The sequence below is a fragment of the Sminthopsis crassicaudata genome, chromosome 4, assembly GCF_048593235.1.
Source record: "Sminthopsis crassicaudata isolate SCR6 chromosome 4, ASM4859323v1, whole genome shotgun sequence".
NCBI classification, from domain to species: domain Eukaryota; kingdom Metazoa; phylum Chordata; class Mammalia; order Dasyuromorphia; family Dasyuridae; genus Sminthopsis; species Sminthopsis crassicaudata.
The window spans coordinates 288589371-288607627 of NC_133620.1; the positions used below are offsets into that span (position 1 = coordinate 288589371).

The 18257-nt window shown below is 38.4% G+C and overlaps 1 protein-coding gene across 2 annotated transcripts in view; it reads right to left on the reverse strand.

Moving 5' to 3' along the window:
* Positions 1-17668, reverse strand: part of PACSIN1 (protein kinase C and casein kinase substrate in neurons 1) — a 101134-nt gene extending 83466 nt beyond the window's left edge. Inside the window, exons 1-2 of one of the 2 annotated variants that reach the window (XM_074311226.1) lie at positions 17055-17668; positions 15342-15407 (exon numbers count right to left, since the gene is read on the reverse strand). The gene's annotated coding sequence lies outside the window, so the exon portion shown is untranslated. The remainder of the gene's footprint in view (positions 1-15341; positions 15408-17054) is intronic. The other variant, XM_074311231.1, reaches the window with a different exon arrangement.
* Positions 17669-18257: the final 589 nt, after the last annotated feature.

Genomic DNA, 18257 nt, shown 5'->3' on the forward strand with positions numbered 1-18257 from the left:
TGTCAATATTGTGATATTCCTTCTATTAGTGTCTCACATAATTTTAAAAATCTTGTATCATTTAGTTTTTTATATATTTATGTTTTGTTTCATTATTTTAATAAGTGCAGGTACACCTTATAATACTTTATTTTTCCCATAGTACTAACCGAAATTCTTGCAATCAATAGGTACTAAATATAGATTATTGATTTAGTAATTTAGTAATCTATGATTTCTACAGAGAAGGCAGTTATTAAATAATTGTGTAATTAAATTAAAGTAAAAACAAGTTACAAAATATTATATCTCTGTAAAAAAAAAAAAAACAACACAACACCAACCCAACACATACCTTTGTTACTAAACTTCACTGTTGCCAAAAGAGAATTGAGTTTTTAACCATTTTTTTTAATATATTGGAACTCTCTGTTCTAGGCCTTAAAATACATACTTTTGTTACTTAACTTTACTGTTGCCAAAAGGGATCGAGAGCTCTTAACATTTTTTATGTCCTGGGCCTCTCTAGTCTAGGTCTTAAAATCATTGTTTTATTTAAATAATATTTTTTCTATGTGTACAAAATTATTTATACCAGTTTTTTTTAGTGGTGGCAAAGAATTGGGAATTGAGGGGATGTCCATCAATTAGGGAATGGCTGACAGATCATTCATTGTATGTGATTCTGATGGAATACTATTGTGCTATAAGAAATGATGAGTTGGTGGAGTTGTGAAAGAATCCAGCCATTCTGGAGAGCAATCTGGAATTATGGCCAAAAAGTTATCAAACTGTGCATACCCTTTGACCCAGCCGTACTACTACTGGGCTTATATCCCAAAGAAATACTAAAGAAGGGAAAGGGACCTGTATGTGCCAAAATGTTTGTGGCAGCTCTTTTTGCTGTAGCTAGAAATTGGAAGTTGAATGGATGCCCATCAATGGGAGAATGGTTGGGTAAATTATGGTATATGAAGGTTATGGAATATTATTGCTCTGTAAGAAATGACCAGCAGGACGAATACAGAGAGGCTTGGAGAGACTTACATCAACTGATGCTGAGTGAAATGAGCAGAACCAGAAGATCGCTGTATACTTCAATGCTGTATGAAGATGTACTCTGATGGAAGTGGATATCTTCAACATAAAGAAGATCCAACTCACTTCCAGTTGATCAATGATGGACAGAAATAACTACACCCAGAGAAGGAACACTGGGAAGTGAAAGTAAATTGTTAGCACTACTGTCTATCTACCCAGGTTATTTATACCTTCGGAATCCAATACTTAATGTGCAACAAGAAAATGTATTTACACACATATATTGTATCTAGGTTTTATTGTAACACATGTAAAATGTATGGGATTGCCTGTCATCGGGGGGAGGGAGTGGAGGGAGAGGGGGATAATTTGGAAAAATGAATACAAGGGATAATATTATGAAAAAAAATTACTCATGCATATATACTGTGAAAAAAAATTCTAAATAAAAAAAAAGAAATGATGAGAATGATGCTCTCAGAAAAACCTAAATTTACATAAATTGATGCAGAGTAAAATGAGCAGAACCAAGAGAACATTGCACACAAAAACAACAATATTACATGATGACCAGTTGTGAATGACTTAACTATTTTCAATAATACAATAATCAAAAACAACTCTGTAGGATTTATAATGAAAAATGGTCTCCAAGTCCAGAGAAAGAACTGGTAGAGCCTGAATGCAAATCAAAGATTTTTCTTTACTTTGTTTTTCTTTTTCTCTTAGTTTCTATCCCTTCTTTCCTCCCCTCCCCACTCCCTAAGACAATAAGCAATCTGATATAGGATATACCTAGAATCACATTTTTTCAATTCATGAAAGATATAGAATTACAAAGGAAAACAATTATATCAAAAGATAGTTATCAAAAAGTTAATTTTTTTAAAATGTTCATAAACATTTTTAAGAACCCCTGGTTTAAATAAATCTCTCACTTGCCAGGCTTCCCCACAACTGATTCTCAGCTCTGTTGCTAACCTTCTTCCCCTTTCTGTTTTGAATTGGTCAGACTCTAGGTGTCAGTTACCTACTGACAGTTCTCCTCTAAATATCACTCTCAGATAAGGATGAACCACTTTTAATTTCTCCTAGCAAAGGCTATATACTTGGCCTGCTACCTGAGTTTTCAGCCTCACTGTGCTATCTGCCTCCTGGCTTATTCAAAGGACTGCACTAAATGGAAGCACATCACATTGCTTGCAATATTTGCAGCATGATTTCCCTTTAATATCTTTCTCTGATCAGGTGCCATATCTCTATTTGACAAGCCATATCCTGCAAATTACATAGTTTTAGAGTTGGTTTTTATATAGTCTTTTGCTGAAAACTTAAAGGAAAGAGACATAACTTGAGCATAACAAGCCCAGAACCCCTGAGATTTTTGTCTTGGAGAGGCAACTTATTTTAAAATTTTATTTAGTCTTTTATTTTTCCCAGTTACATGTAAAAACAATTTTTAACATTCATTTTTAAAAGTTAGAGTTCCAAATTATCTCCCTTCTCCCCTCCCCAACTTCTCTCATTGAGAAGGCAAGCAATTTGATATAGATTATACATGTCTAGTCATGCAAAACATTTCCATAATAATCATTGTAAAAGAAAACATACACCCAAAAAAAAACTCAAGAAAAATAAAATTTTTAAATATGCTTCAATCTATATTCAGACACCAACAGTTCTTTCTTGCAAGGATGAATACCATTTTTCATCATAAGTCTTTTAGAGTTGTATTACTGAGAATAACTAAGTTGTTCATTACTGATCATCTTACAATATTGCTGTTACTTTGTACACAGTACATTTCACTTCTATCAATTCATGTAAGTCTTTCCAGACTTTTTTTTAAAAGAACACAGGATACAAAATTTAAAGGCTGAAAAAAAAAATTAAACACGCATTCTTTCTCCAAAGTAGAAAGATGTGATGGAAGCTTTGCTCAGATGCTGGCTAAGGAACTGGGAAGCTTTCTAAATAGCTATGGAGACAATTGCCTTTACCTTCCATCTCTCCTTCCTTTCCATAAAGAGAGTCTCACTTCATTCTACCCTACTCATTTCAACTACACAGGACTTCTCTGCCCTTCTCTCCTTTCTAGGAGTACAAAGCTATCTCCTAACTACCTTTATAAGCAGCCATACTTTTCCCCAGCAAGGATGAGTAATATTCCTGGTGTTTCCTGCCTTTTCAAGCCTTATGGGGAAAAGGTATTTTTAAAGTAAGCCAGGAAAAGCTTATAGGTGACAATAAGAAGAGCATTCCCTTAATGAGAGACAGAAAGAGCCAGAGACAGACCCAGAGGGAGAGACAGAGCTACAGAGACAGAAACAGAGAGAAAGAGATGAAAGATAAAGAGAGACAGAGACAGAGAAACCCAGAGACTCAGAAGAGAGAGAGAAGTGAATGAAACATTTTTTTAAAATACAAAGAAAAGTAGAAGAAAGTTCAGAAAGGGACACAGACAAGGAAGGCAATATGTTATTACTGTGTTAAATCTAATACATATGTATTTTTTAATCCAAGTTAAATATAATAGAAATTTGTGGTTCCATGAAAAGGAACAAAAAAAAAAAAAAAAAAAAGAGGAAAACCTAGAGAAATGATGGAGAGAAGTCTAGTGAGATGAACAATACCAGATTGTGGAAGACCTCGGAAAAGTAAAGTCAGAAAATACTGAACTCTTGGGCAAATCATAAACCACTCTTTATTGCTGTTTAGTCATTTCTATCTTTCTATGTCCCCATTTGGCGTTTTCTTGGCAAAGACACTGGAGGGGTTTGCCATTTCCTTCGCCAGCTCATTTTACAAATGAGAAAACTGAAGTAAACAGAGCGAAATGACTTTCCCTTGATCACATACCTAGAAAGTGTCTGAGATCCATTTGAACTCAGGTCTCCTGACTCTAGAGCCAGTGTTCTATCTATTGAGTTACCCAGCTGCTTCATAAACCTCTCCAAGCCTCAGCTTTCTCTTCTGCAAAAGGAAGGCAGTGGCCTAGACTGTCTTGAAGATCCCATTCAACTCTAAAATTCTAGGATCTTCCATTGGTTAATTCTCTAAATGACTTGAATTTAGAAGATTTAATTTGTTCTCTCAGCATATACAAGATTCCTTTGATATTAAATGACAGAATCTGCTTTGCCTTCCAAACACATTAGCCTCCAGGATTCTTACTGACATCATAGTGATCCCCTTGGGCTCAATAATCTTCTGGACATGAAGACCTACTACTTTATCCCCCTTATGCCTACCCCCATCCCGATTCAAAACTGTAATTCTTTAGGAGAATCCTAGGCTCTGGGAATGATTTTTAACAGATCATAGCTCTGCAGTTCCTATTTACTGATCTGTATTAAGCAGTATAATACTCAAATGGCAGCTGCAATCATCCAACTGGCTTATTTGTATGCGTTTTGCATATGCTTTGCATTCTAATCAATTTGGTGCTAAATGCACAGAAATATTTGCCAAAAGGTGCCACTGCATCAGGATGAACTGACCCAAGCTGGAGCACCTCTTCGTTTGGCTTCATCTTCCTGAAATGGATCCTGAACATAACCTTTAGGAGTGGGAAGGATGAGTATCTTAAAAAAAAGTCTGCCCTTCAGCTCAGACAATAGGTCAGTGGACAGTGGAATTGAGTTCTCCATTCCCTTTATCTCTGCCAATTTTAGGGGAGATGGACATTTGGAGATGGGGAACAATGTCATTGGACCTCTAAACTGAAAGTTAAAGCCTCTACAAGTTAAATCAGACAAGTTCTGGAATGAAAAATCCAGTTAACATTTGATAAGAGGGCTGATAAAATGAGATTGAACCCAGTAAATATTTTCTATGAAGTCAGTGAATCCTTTCTTGGCAGACAGGAAGGGAGAATATTGTCTAACGGTATGAGTATCTCCCAAAAATGATTCCCTAAGCCTTTGTCCCCTGGAACATGTATATCACTCTCCCTCTGGGATTCTGTTGATGTTCTTCCCGATATTTAGAATGCTTTTCCTATCTAGAAAAATTAACATCAATATTTCATCTGAAAGAACAAAAGGTTAAGACTTTCAAAGGAACTAATGAAAAAAAAATCAAATCAAGGTGGCCTAGCTGTACCAGATCTAAAACTATATTATAAAGCAGTGATCACCAAAACCATTTGGTATTGCCTAAGAAATAGATTAGTTGATCAGTGGAATAGATTAGGTTCAAAGGACAAAATAGTTAATAACTTTAATAATCTAGTGTTTGACAAACCCAAAGACCCCAGCTTTTGGGATAAGAATTCACTGTTTGACAAAAACTGCTGGGAAAATTAGAAATTAGTATGGCAGAAACTAGGCATTGACCCACACTTAACACTGTACACCAAGATAAGGTCGAAATGGGTTCATGATCTAGGCATAAAGAATGAGATTATAAATAAATTAGAAGAACATGATAGTTTACCTCTCAGACTTGTGGAGAAGAAAGGAATTTGTGACCAAAGAAGAACTAGAGATCATTATTGATTGATTGAAAATTTTGATTACATTAAAATGAAAATCTTTTGTACAAACAAAACTAATGCAGACAAGATTAGAAGGGAAACAATAAGCTGGGAAACCAGTTTTACAAGGAAAGGTTCTGACAAAGGCCTCATTTCCAAAAAATATAGAGAATTGACTCTATAAGAAATCAAGCCATTCTCCAATTGATAAGTGATCAAAGGATATAAACAGACAATTTTCAGATGAAGAAATTGAAACTATTTCTAGCCACATGAAAAGCTGCTCTAAGTCATTATTAATCAGAGAAATGCAAATTAAGACAACTCTAAGATAACATTATACTCTCAGATTGGTTAGGATGACAGGAAAAGATAATGGTGAATGTTGGAGGGGGGATACATTGTTGATGGAATTGTAAATACATCCAGCCATTCTGGAGAGCGATTTGGAATTACGCTCAAAAAATTATCAAACTGTGCATACCCCTTGATCTAGCAGTGTTACTATTGGGCTTATATCCCAAAGAGATCTTAAAGAAGGGAAAGGGACCTGTATGTGCAAGAATGTTTGTGGCAGCCCTCTTTGTAGTGGCCAGAAACTGGAAACTGAGTGGATGTCCATCAGTTGGAGAATGGCTGAATAAATTGTGGTATATGAATATTATGGAATATTATTGTTTTCTAAGAAATGACCAGCAGGATGATTTCAGAAAGGTCTGTAGAGACTTACATGAACTGATGCTGAGTGAAAAGAGCAGGACCAGATCATTATATACTTTAACAACAATACTAATGATGATCAGTTCTGATGAACATGGCTCTCTTCAACTATAAGATGAACCAAATCAGTTCCATTTGTTCAATAATGAATAGAACCAGCTACACCCAGCAAAAGAACTCTGGGAAATGAGTGTGAACCACTACATAGCATTTCCAATCTCTCTGTTTTTGTCTGCTTGCATTTTTTATTTCCTTCACAGGTTAATTTTACATTATTTCAAAGTCCGATTCTTCTTGTGCAGCAAAATAATTATATGGATATGTATACCTATTTTGTATTTAACATATACTTTAACATATTTAATATGTATGGTCTACCTGACATCTGGGGGAGGAAGTGGGGGAAGCAGGGAGAAAATTGGAACAAAAGGTTTTGCAATTATCAATGCTGAAAAATTACCCATGCATATATCTTGTAAATAAAAAGCTATTAAAAAAAAAAAAAAAAAAAAAAAAAAAAGATAGATGCTTTTCCTCCCTCTCTATAGAATTCCTGCTCAGTCTTTTAAGTTTCCTTCTTGCTTTAATTTTTTTAATGAACAAAAATGTATTTTCTCTCCCTCCTAACCCACTCTACTAAGAAAACAAAAACAAATTCTCTTATGGGCCACATCCAAAAAAAAAAAAAAAATTACATTTCACTCTGTATCCTGAAACTCTCTCCTCTTGGTCAGGAGATAAGCAGTAGGTAGTATGCTTCATCATCAGTCTTATCTCCTTTGGGCTTAAACCCCAGGTTTAATGTTATTTCCTCCATGAAGCCTTCCTAAGTAACTTCTGCTTATAATGATTGTCCAGACCCCTCTATTAGAGTAATTTAGTTTACATCTCTCTCTTAAGTCAATGAACCATTAACTCTTTTGCCTTATGTAGCTTTCATTTCATTTCATTACAATTTCTTAAAATGTAGCTCCAGAAAATTAGGTTTTGATAAAGCCTTTTGGAATTCAAACGAAATCGCTTGACTGTTCCTTTAAACCCAAATCACCTTAGCTCTCGCTGACTGGCCCAAAATAGATCTGAGCTCAAGCCTCACTTTCTCATTGTTTGGGTTTTGATGACTTGGAGAAAGTATATAAATAGCAATTATTTCTGTTCAGAATAAAAATTTTGAAGGTCTTTCCCTACCAGATTAATTCTTTTGTGAAGGCAAACCAGACTATCTTTTATCTCAATTCTCACTTAGCCTTAAACTATTGAATAGGTGTGCCTCAAACTGAGACCTGGGGAAAACCTTAGCTTAAAAGGCCAAGATCTCCCATTGTATCTGGGACTATCACCAAACATCCAGACCTCTGTCTAGCCACTGGATTCCCCGATAATTCAGGAGAGAATGAGTGAAGCTGATGACTTTGCAGATCTCTAACTCATTTATATCCAAATTCACTTGAAAGAAATCACTCTCCTGATGTTATTGGTCTTCCAGTGTGAAGAATGAACATTACATTTATCTCTGCTTTTGTCTCATTCCTTGATAAGTAAACATAGTGAGGTTCAGAATCCAGTCAACCAAACTTTTATCTTACCTACCCCACAACCAACTATGCATTCAGTGAGCTCAAAAAGAAGTGATGCATTTAGCATCTTTTCAACTGTGTCCCTATCTATTCCGCTGTCCATCTTCTTGCTGTTGGTTGAGCAAAGAAGGAAACTGTTCCAACCCCTGGGTCTGAAAAATATCTGAGCCTCATGCTTATAAACAACCCCTTAAATCCCGGCTGGTATCATTAAGGGAAATAAAGTAAACTATCCTTTTCCCTTTCTTCACACAAACAAAGTTTACCCTTTTGTGTATTTTTCCATTTTCTAAAATTGTCCTGAATCTTGCTGAGTAGAAAGTGAGAGGTGATCCTACTCTTCCAAATATTCTAATGACTAGAGATATTCCACAGAGTTATCTCAGGAAATAGCTAGTTCTTCTTTCTGGAAATTTTCAAGAAAAAGCTGAATGACCACTTATATGTAATTTTGAAGGTTAATAATTTCTGGGGATTAATGTCAGGATTGATATGACCTCGATAGCTCCAGTATTATGTGCTTTGTAAACTGACTTCGCCCCTATTTAAAACTTGTGAGGGGATGCAGATAAGGAAAAAGAGAAGCCCACTGTGTTCAGCCCTACCCTGTATGCTTTCATGAATCCTTTCTAGGGAATCCAGACCACAGAATGAATGAAACCAGCTTAACTATGGGACTTAAGGATTGAGGGAGAGATTGTTGACAAAGAAACTTTCAAGTTTCTACTATATCTATGGGGAAACTGATGCCCAGAATAGTTCTGGATCTGCCTGAGGTATCCGGTCCAGGGAGCTAGTGACAATAGCCAGAAGAGGAGGGAGGGAGGGGGGACAATTGGAAATGGGCCAATGGCAGAGATAGCACCAAATGGGAGGAGGGGATAGGTGTTTACATCTGAAGCACCCAATTCTGAGGCTGGGCCAAGTGGGTCAGCTGATACTGCTGAGGCTGGATATCCAAGGCTCTGCAAGCAGCAGGCAGACTTGGTGTCTGATGGAGTTTCTGATAGAAGAGACACTGGACACCAGAGGTGGCTTGGGACTAGATTGGGAGGGGAGAGGTTTGGAGGAAAAAGAGAGGAGAATGATCATCTGGTCCAAGACCATGCACTATGGAGAACACACCCTATGGAAGTGGGAAGTAGAAAAGCAAGGGTAAGAGATCAGGACATGCAGGTCAGGCTGTCAAATGTGTGATTAACCTGAGTGGAAAAAACTAGAATCAACCCAAAATAATAGTAGTTTAGTGCAGTAACAATGATAATAATTGACATTAAATGGGATTTAACATACATCATTCCTTCTGAAACACTCCCAATTACCCTGATAAACAAGTAACATAATTATTGTACCCATTATATGGATGAGGAAACTAAAGCGCAGAAAGATGACTCTATTGAATGGCTAAACCAGGTCTTCCACCTTCTGGTCCACTTATCTTTCTAATACACCTGGGTCCCAGTCCTAAAACTGTCACTTCAGTCTCCTTATCTCTAAAAGGATTACCCTACCTACCTCAGAAGGTCATCCTGAGGATAAAATAGAATAGACATGGATGCAAAAGCACTTTCACATGAACTGATGCTGAATGAAATGACCAGGAACCAGAGATCATCATATACTTCAACAACAATACTATATGATGATCAATTCTGATGGACGTGGCCCTCTTCAACAATGAGATGAACCAAATCAGTTCCAATAGAGCAGTAATGAACTGAACCAGCTACACCCAGCAAAAGAACTATGGGAAATGAATGTGGGCCACAACAAAACATTTCCACTCCTTCTGTTATTGTGCGCTTGCATTTTTTATTTCCTTCTCAGGTTATTTTTAACCTTATTTCTAAGTACAATTTTTCTTGTGCAGCAAAATAACTGTTTGGATATGTATAAATATATTGTATTTAACTTATACTTTAACATATTTAACATGTATTGGTCTACCTGCCATCTAGGGGAGGGAATGGGGGGAAGGAGGGGAAAAGTTGGAACAGAAGGTTTTGCAGTTGTCAGTGCTGAAAAATTACCCATGCATGTATCTTGTAAATAAAAAAAGCACTTTCAAAACTATAAAGTGTAAAGAAAAATTATACTCTTCACTTTATCTCTGCTTCCTCACCTTTACAAGTTGTCTCCAAGAGTCTTACTGCACTTTAACGTTTTGTTTTGTTTTAAACCTAAAACATGGAGACAACCTATATAATGGAGGAGGAATTGCTCTAGATAATCTCTACTATTCTCTAATTCTATAAGATATTTATTCAACCACTATTCTATTCCTTGTACAGTGTTAGCTTGTGGGGAAGGAGGGAAGAGAGAAAAAGAAAAAGAAAACAATCCACAATCCCTGATGGCTCTTAATCCTTGGGGCAGGAAGATAGGAAAGAAATCTCAATATAGCTGTTGTCTGATGGGGGAGAGGACAGTTGCTCTGGGCTTTGGATTTCCTACTCACATTATCCAAAAATAAAAATAGCTCATAAGTCTGTTAGATTTTAAGGAGTTTATTGCAAGATCTTGCAATAGTTTGTAAAATAAGTAATGCAAATGCTATTCTCACTTCTGCTCCCTTTTACAGATGAGAAAATGTAGACTCACAGAATAATGTAACTTGATTAAGGTTAAAGCAGTAAATGCCATAGACAAGAACTAGGAGATTATTAGATTGTGAAGATGGAAGGACCTTAAAGATCATCAGGTCCAGAAAGCCTCCACTGGCTATTTCATTCTTGCATGATCCTTATCTCCTGTGAATTCCTATAGCATCTACCAGGTTATGATGTCTACAGCTTCTTTCTCCAACCATTGTAAACTCCTTCAGATCATTCCCCTCCTGTTTACTGAGAACTTTATGAATGATCTTCATAAAGTAGTTTCATTTGCATTCAATTCTTTGTGACCTCATTTAGGGTTTTCTTGGCAAGGATACCAGAATGGTTTGCCATTTCCTTCTCCAGCTCACTTTACAGAAAAGGAAACTGAGGCAAACAGGGTGAAGTGACTTGCCCACGGTCACAACAGATTCTGAGGCTCAGCTTGAACTTAGAAAGAGGAATGTTCCCAATTCCAGGCCCAATACTCTATCCACTTCGCCACCTATTATTTGACACGTGAAACCAAATTTCAACTCAGGTCTTCAGTCCAGCACTCTATCTACTGTATTATCTAGGCTGCTTCATTTCCACCATGCTTTTTGCGTTTCTTTGTTTCCCCAGAACTTAACACAGTAAGCTCTTAATAAATTAATTAAAGTACTAAATAAATTTAGAGGCAGCAAGGTGGTTCAGTGGATATAGCACCAAACCTAGAGTCAGGAAGACTTGACAAATTTGGCCTCAGACATTTAATAGCTGTGGGACTTCGAATGAGTCACTTAATAGCTGTTTGCCTTGATTTCCTCAGCTGTAAAATGGAGATAGTAATGTTGCCTATTTCCCAGGTTTATTGTGAGGAACAAATAAAATAATATTTGTAAAACACTTAAGATAGTGTTTAGCATATAGTAATATGCAAATAAATTATATATAAATGATAATTATTATTATTAAATGCTTGTTGACTGACTGATGATCCCAAGTATAGAATGAGTGGTTTCAATATACTACTCAACACGTTTAAAGACACATTGGGTTCTTCTTTCACCCACAGAAATTCTCCCCATCATGCCTTAGTTGACAGTCTCTATGTGTTGCATCCCCTTCCTTCCTCTGTCCCAAAATTGGTATCTGACTTTCTGGTGATGAACTTTCCTAATGAGCTTGGTTTGTCCTCCAGTCAATGGTGATGTCTATTTCAATATCCAGATTCAAAGTCTTCCAAGTTTGGAAGACTCCATAAACTCTTACATTTTGCTGGCATAACTCTTAGGCAGTGTTACCTCACACAACAAGGAGGTATCAAGGGACTTTACTGGAGGTTGTACACAACAGGTACTTAATAAGTTCTTATTGGCTGATCGTTCAGCTCCCTGTAAAGTTTTTCTGTGTACTTACTTCCTCCTTATCTCACCAACCTTACTTGTCTCTCTTTTCAATTATCAGACACTAAAGTTCTTTATAGAAGAATAAGGAAGATTTATACTTTAACATATTTAACATGTATTGGTCAACCTGCCATCTTGGGGGGGGGGAGGAGGGGAAAAATTAGAACAAAAGGTTTGGCAGTTATCAATGTTGTAAAATTACCCATGCAGGGGGCAGCTAGGTGGCTCAGTGGATAGAGCACCAGCCTTGAATTCAGGAGGACCCCGAGTTCAAATCTGGTCTCAGACACTTAACACTTCCTAGCTGTGTGACCCTGGGCAAGTCACTTAACCCCAGCCTCAGGGGGAAAATAAATAAATAAAAATAAAATTAAATTAAATTACCCATGCATATATCTGGTAAATAAAAACTATTAAAAAAAAAAAAAAAAAGAAGGAGGAGGAGGAAGGTAGAAATGAAGGTCACAAAAAAATTTCAATTGGTCAGTGTATAACAATATGAAGAGTCATAATTGAATATACAAGGATCCTACTTGCATATTATACAGAACCAGGAGAACTAAGGTACCATGCATTTATTTTGTTGTTGTTGTTGCTTTATGTTGTGTAGGTGTGTATATGTGTGGTACATACAGTGTTTATAAGTTTTTACTGATCTCTTGTTTTTAATATCACCTTCATTTCCAGCCTCTCTCAGAGAACCATTCTTGGTCAAAAAGAATTTAAAAATGTGTCAGTAGCACACTTTGGAGTCTACTTTGAATCCTTCTCCTTCTTTCCTATTTCCCCCTCCCCCAGCCAATCCATTAAAGCAAGAGCTTATTGAACTTGGAATTCTTCCTTTACAATGATTTGAATCCATTCCTTCTTTTTCATTGCTACTGCTACCACCTCATTCAAAATCTTCCCTTCATTTCCAGTTCATTAAAACTAATCCCCTACACCAACTGAGTCTGATGGGATATGCAACAGTCCATACCTATAGATCTCCACCTCTGCAAAGCATAGAGGGAGGGAACTGTGCAATTTTTTTAAATGTTTGAAAAGCAACATGGTGCAGTATATAGAAGATGGCCTTGGCATTAGAAAAGCTTGGATTAACATCCTGCCTCTAATACTAACAGTATCACATTGGGCAAATCACTTAACCTCTTAGTGCCCCAGACAATAAATTACAGAGCAATTGCTGATCTATATCATTGAAAGTAGTTTACATCTCCTGAGTTCCTACACACAAATGAAATCACAGGTCCAAACAACAATAATAAGAGGAATATTTCTTTTCATTCCCAAGTTTTAAAAAGACCCACGGTATGATAATATCAAATGTATTTAAAATGAAGAACTCAAAGGGATGTATGGTAAGCTCAGACAACCTTCCTAATCACTTTCCCCAAACCTCTTCAATTCTAACTTGTGGCTTTCCCCATCTTTTCTGTCTGCTTAAATGTCCTATTATTTTTTAGTCCTGTTAGTGATGTCTGATTCTTTGTCACTCATTTCCTTCTCCACCTCATTTTACAAATGAGAAAACTGAGGCAAACAGGGTTCAGTGACTTTCTCAGTTAGTAAATATCTAAGACTACATTTCAATCCAGGAAGATGAATCTTCCTCCTCTAGAGCCAGCATTCTATCTGCTATATTACCTACCTATCCCCTTATCCCACCAAACTCACCAAATCCAAACCTGAGCTTATCGTCTTCATCTGCCTCACATTCCCCATATTCCTATTTCTGTCAATGGCACACTTTGGAGTCTACTTTGAATCCTCCTCCTTCATTCCTATTTCCCCCCTCTCTCAGTCAATCCATTAAAGCAAAAGCTCATTGGACTTGGAATTCTCCCTTTATAATGTCTCAAATTCATTCTTTCTTTTTCATTGCTACTGCTACCACCTCATTCAAGATCTTCTTCCCTTCATTTCCAGGCTTCCCTATCTACAAAAAAATCTATTCTAAACATTTGGCCAAATTATCATTCTTCTCTTAGAATTTCATTCCCCATCTCAAGAGCCCCTAGTCATTGTCAGACCAAACCCATATGTCTCAATTAGACATGCAAAGTCCTCAATTCAGAACCAAGACAAGGAGTAAGCAAAGTAGACAGTTGCCTGGGGCAGAGAAACACACAAGGAAGAACATCAAGAGATATTATTTAATTATTCTTTTCATAAATGCACTCATTTATATTGCCAGAAAATTGTATTCTCTGTAGCCTAGAGTTGCTTAAGAATGATATGATGTGAAAAATAGAATGCTGGATTCAGAGTCTGAAGTCATTCAAATCCTGACTCTGCCTCTTCTACCCATGTGATCTTGGGCAAGTTCCTTCAATTCTCCATTCCTTGGTTTCCTTATCAGTCCTTAGTTTGGTTGGCCTCTGAAGTCCCTTCTGATAGTAAATCTATAATCTTACTGTGTCAAGTCTTATGTGGTGCAATAAAGGTTATATGGACCAAAGGATGTTGCTATATCTCAAAATTTCCCAGGAGCACAATGCCCTGTCCAAGGTCCTGCTTCTACCAATCAGTCCTACCTAACCTATCCAGCCACACTTTTAAAGTCCCATACTTTCCCCTTTTTCTCCCATCTTTCAGAACCCAACTTGAGTCTCATTGGATCATAGATTGAGAGCTGGAATTGGCTTCAGAGCCCATCTAGTCCAGTCCCCTAATTTTTATAAGATGAAGCAAATTTGGCCCAGAGAATTGCCATGACTTGTCCAAGGTCACACAGGTAGCGTCAGAGATAGTATTTAAAACCCTGTCTTCTGACTTGAGGGCCAGCACTCCATTCACTGTCCTTAATTTGCCTGTGATCTCATCCCACTCTGATCTTTCCCTATCTTTGAATTCCTATAGGCTTTGGAATCGTCGTGGTTAAAAGGCTAAAATTACCCCCCAAAAAAAAGTGACAGAGGGAGGAAGGGAGGGAGAAAGAGAAAAACTGAGAGAAATAAAGAGACAGAGAGTCAGATAAAGAAGAGAGAGAGAGAGAGAGAGAGAGAGAGAGAGAGAGAGAGAGAGAGAGAGAGAGAGAGAGAGAGAGAAGAGACAGAGACAGAGAAACAGAGACAAAGACAAGAAGACAGAGACAGAAACACTCAAAGACAGGATTTTTTCTAAAGAAAAAAATATTTAGGAATTAGAAGACTTGGCCTCAAACTGTATATAGTTCTATAGCTAATATAACCTTGGGCAAGTAACTTTACTTCTCCATATCTGGGGACAAAGAGACTTGCCCTCCATAGTGATATTACATGGTATAATAAAGAACTCTCTTTAAAGTAGCAGTCCTATGAAGTGAGCAAGTACAAATATCATTAAAATCCTCATTTTAGGGATGAGGAAATGAAAGATCTGAGATACTGAAGGACTTACTCTAAGGTAGCAAATGTCAGAGTCAGGATTTGAATTCTCATGTCTGGGAGATCCAAGCACAGACTAACTCTCCTTGGGCAACTACTTTCGCTACAGATTGAAAAACCCATGACAAATGACATTTACTACATTGGGGGGTGCTCATCTGTGATTTGTTTTGATCCACAAATGCCAGGCATACCTTTCTCACTTCTGGGCACGAACTGGAGTCCAAACTTTAATATCTCTTGGTCTCAAAGGCTTCTTCCTGCCATTCAAGAGAAAAGAGGGAGATCCATCAGAAGAAATTACCTGATGCGGCTTTCAGACACTTAATAATGGGTAAGTCACTTAACCCCAACTGCTTTGCAAAAAAATAAAAGACAGAAAGTCACTGAGGAGGAGATCTCAGGGAGCTTTCAGAGAAAAAAAGCCCTGCATTTGGAGTCAGAAGACCTGAATTCAAATCCTGGCTCTGGCACTTACTGCTTATGTGACCTTGGGCAAAATCAGTTTTCTTCTCTGGGTCTTTGCAGATGAACTCTGCTTCCAAGCCATACAAAATCATAGAATCTGAATCAGAAGGGGCTTTATGGGTTACTTGGTCCAACTTAGGTATGAACAGGAGTATCTTCTCCAACATCCCAGATGCATTCTCATCCAGTTATCTCTGGATTGTGTCTTCCTTAGGTAGCTGCTGCATCTAATTCTACCCTCTGGGGGCCAAGCAGAAACCATTTCTAAATCCTTATCTATATGACAGTCCTTCAAATACTGCAAGACAGCAGATAATGCCCCCCTCCCCCATTTTCTTTTCTTTAGGCTAAATATGAGCTGTCCTTTCAACCATGCAGGATGTTATTTCCCCAGGGCCCCTATGATATGTCACATGTAGTTACAATTGCATGACACATGCTCCAGGCACACCAGAATCATCCCTGAGTCCTGTTGGGGAGGGGGGGGAGGGGGAAGGATGCTAAGTCTGAGAAAGCAAATCAATTTTTTGTGGATCCTTCTCCTCCTCTGACATTTCTATACAGATGAAATCAGACTAAATTAGACATTCAGTGGCTGCCTTCATGGAGCAAAAGTTACTAAAGGGTAGAATTGAGCAATATTTAGAGAAGATATTGTTGTTAAGCCGTCAGTTCCATTGATTATACTTAAGCTTCACTACCTTCTTCTCGTACTCAGATTTTTTGCACTTAACTAGTCTCTTGGTAAGGAGGGACCTGATCCATCAGTCACTTTTCTGGATACCTAGGAAGATTCTGACACACTCTGCATGATAAAGGTACAGTTCGATGACACAGGACACTGTTTTTCTCCTACCAGCTGAATCCATAAATATAATAAGCATCTCTGACGCCTTACCACCTACCCATAGAAACAGATTCTGAGTTAAAAACCTTGCAAAAAGAGCAGGAAAACCCCCCAAAACCATGGCTGCGTCCTCCTTTTCCCTATCTCCTTTCTTTCCCCTCCCCACCCCCACCTCCCAATCAGGGACCCAAGCTTTCCAAGGCATCCATTTCCTGTCCTTTCCCCTGGGAGTAAAGACATATAACTCCATCAAATTGGAAGTAATATATTCAGCACTCTGCCCCTCCTTCACTGCCTAGGTGACACCTGGGACCCCTCTATCATCTCTCCATTCCAGACCAGGTATGCCCTGTAAGTCTTTGCTAAAGGTAGACATTAAGGGGATGGGAGTAAGGGGTAGCAATAAAATTATCAAGTCCCCAAAGCCATCACCATCTTTAGCAGGTAGCCCAGATAAGCTGCAGGTCCCTGGTTTACCCCTTCTCCCCCCCCCACCTACCCAGGGGGTCTTAGAACTAGGGTAAAAGCTGCTGGGTGTTCAAATATAATGGCTCTATACCACATTATCAAGAGTAAAGGGCCAAGTACATACCTTGGGACAGAAACAGTCAGTGAACCAGTCACCATTGGAGGTTCCAGAGAGGACGGTGGGGGCAGCTAGGAGAGAGGGAGATCCCAGTCCTGCACACGTCAGTCCTTCAAGTCCAGATGGCTTCCAGGGGGCAGGATGGCTCCCGTCTGCGCTCTCTCTCTCTCTCTCTCTCTCTCTCTCTCTCTCTCTCTCTCTCTCTCTCTCTCTCTCTCTCCTCTCTCTCTCTCTCTCTCTCTCTCTCTCTCTTTCTCTCTCTCTCTCTCTCTCTCTCTCTCTCTCTCTCTCTCTCTCTCTCTCTCTCTCTCTCTCTCTCTCTCTCTCCTTCCCTCGCTATTCCTCTCTCGCTCTCTCTTTCAGCTGGGTCTATCGGAAAGTGGAAGGTCAGCGCAGATGAGGAGGAAGAGGGAAGGGGGGGAGCAGTGTAAAAGATCAGCCTGCAGATTAGAGAAGCATTTTTAGCGAGCCAATAGGAGGCCAGGCTGCAGGGACAATGAGCTCCGTGACAGCACAAGGTGAAAACATGATTGCTGAAAAAGCAGTAAATAGGCTTAGGGCTTCGCGCCGCCCTGGCTGCCCAGGGACAGCGGTCCCCTGGATCCAGCCAGGCCTCCGGGGGACTGGGGGAAGAGAGTGCGGCTGCGTAGGAAGATATCTCTCTTTCCTTCTCTCCTTTCGCCTCCATTCCCTCCCTCCCCCTTCTTAATTTCCCTACTGCGTTCTCTGGGTTTCTCTCTCTCAGGGTCATTCCTTCTTCTTACATTTGTCTCTTAGGGATTTTCTCCCCTCGTCCGACACCTCTCCACCACCTCTCCTCGATCTCATCTTCCCCCATTGCCCTCTTTATTAGTCGTTCTTGCACTCCATGAAAGTCAATACTAGATGCAGAAGCACAATTGCAGGAGTGGGGGAATACGAACTTTAGGTAAGACAGCTCTTACTTTTTAATAGGGAATAAGACACATGTAAAATCCTCAATATTACACGATAAGTCATGAGAGTCAATCAATAAAGAAAGATACTATGCTAAGAACTGGTATAAAAAAATACTAGTTAAAATTTAAAGCATTGTTTTATATGTGAGTCCTTACTATATGATATAATGATCTGATGAACCCCATTTTTTTCTCCCACTTTAGGTCTTCTTGGGAACCTTAGAGTACAGTGGAGAATATAGTGGATTTGGGTCTAGGGAATGGCTGGCAT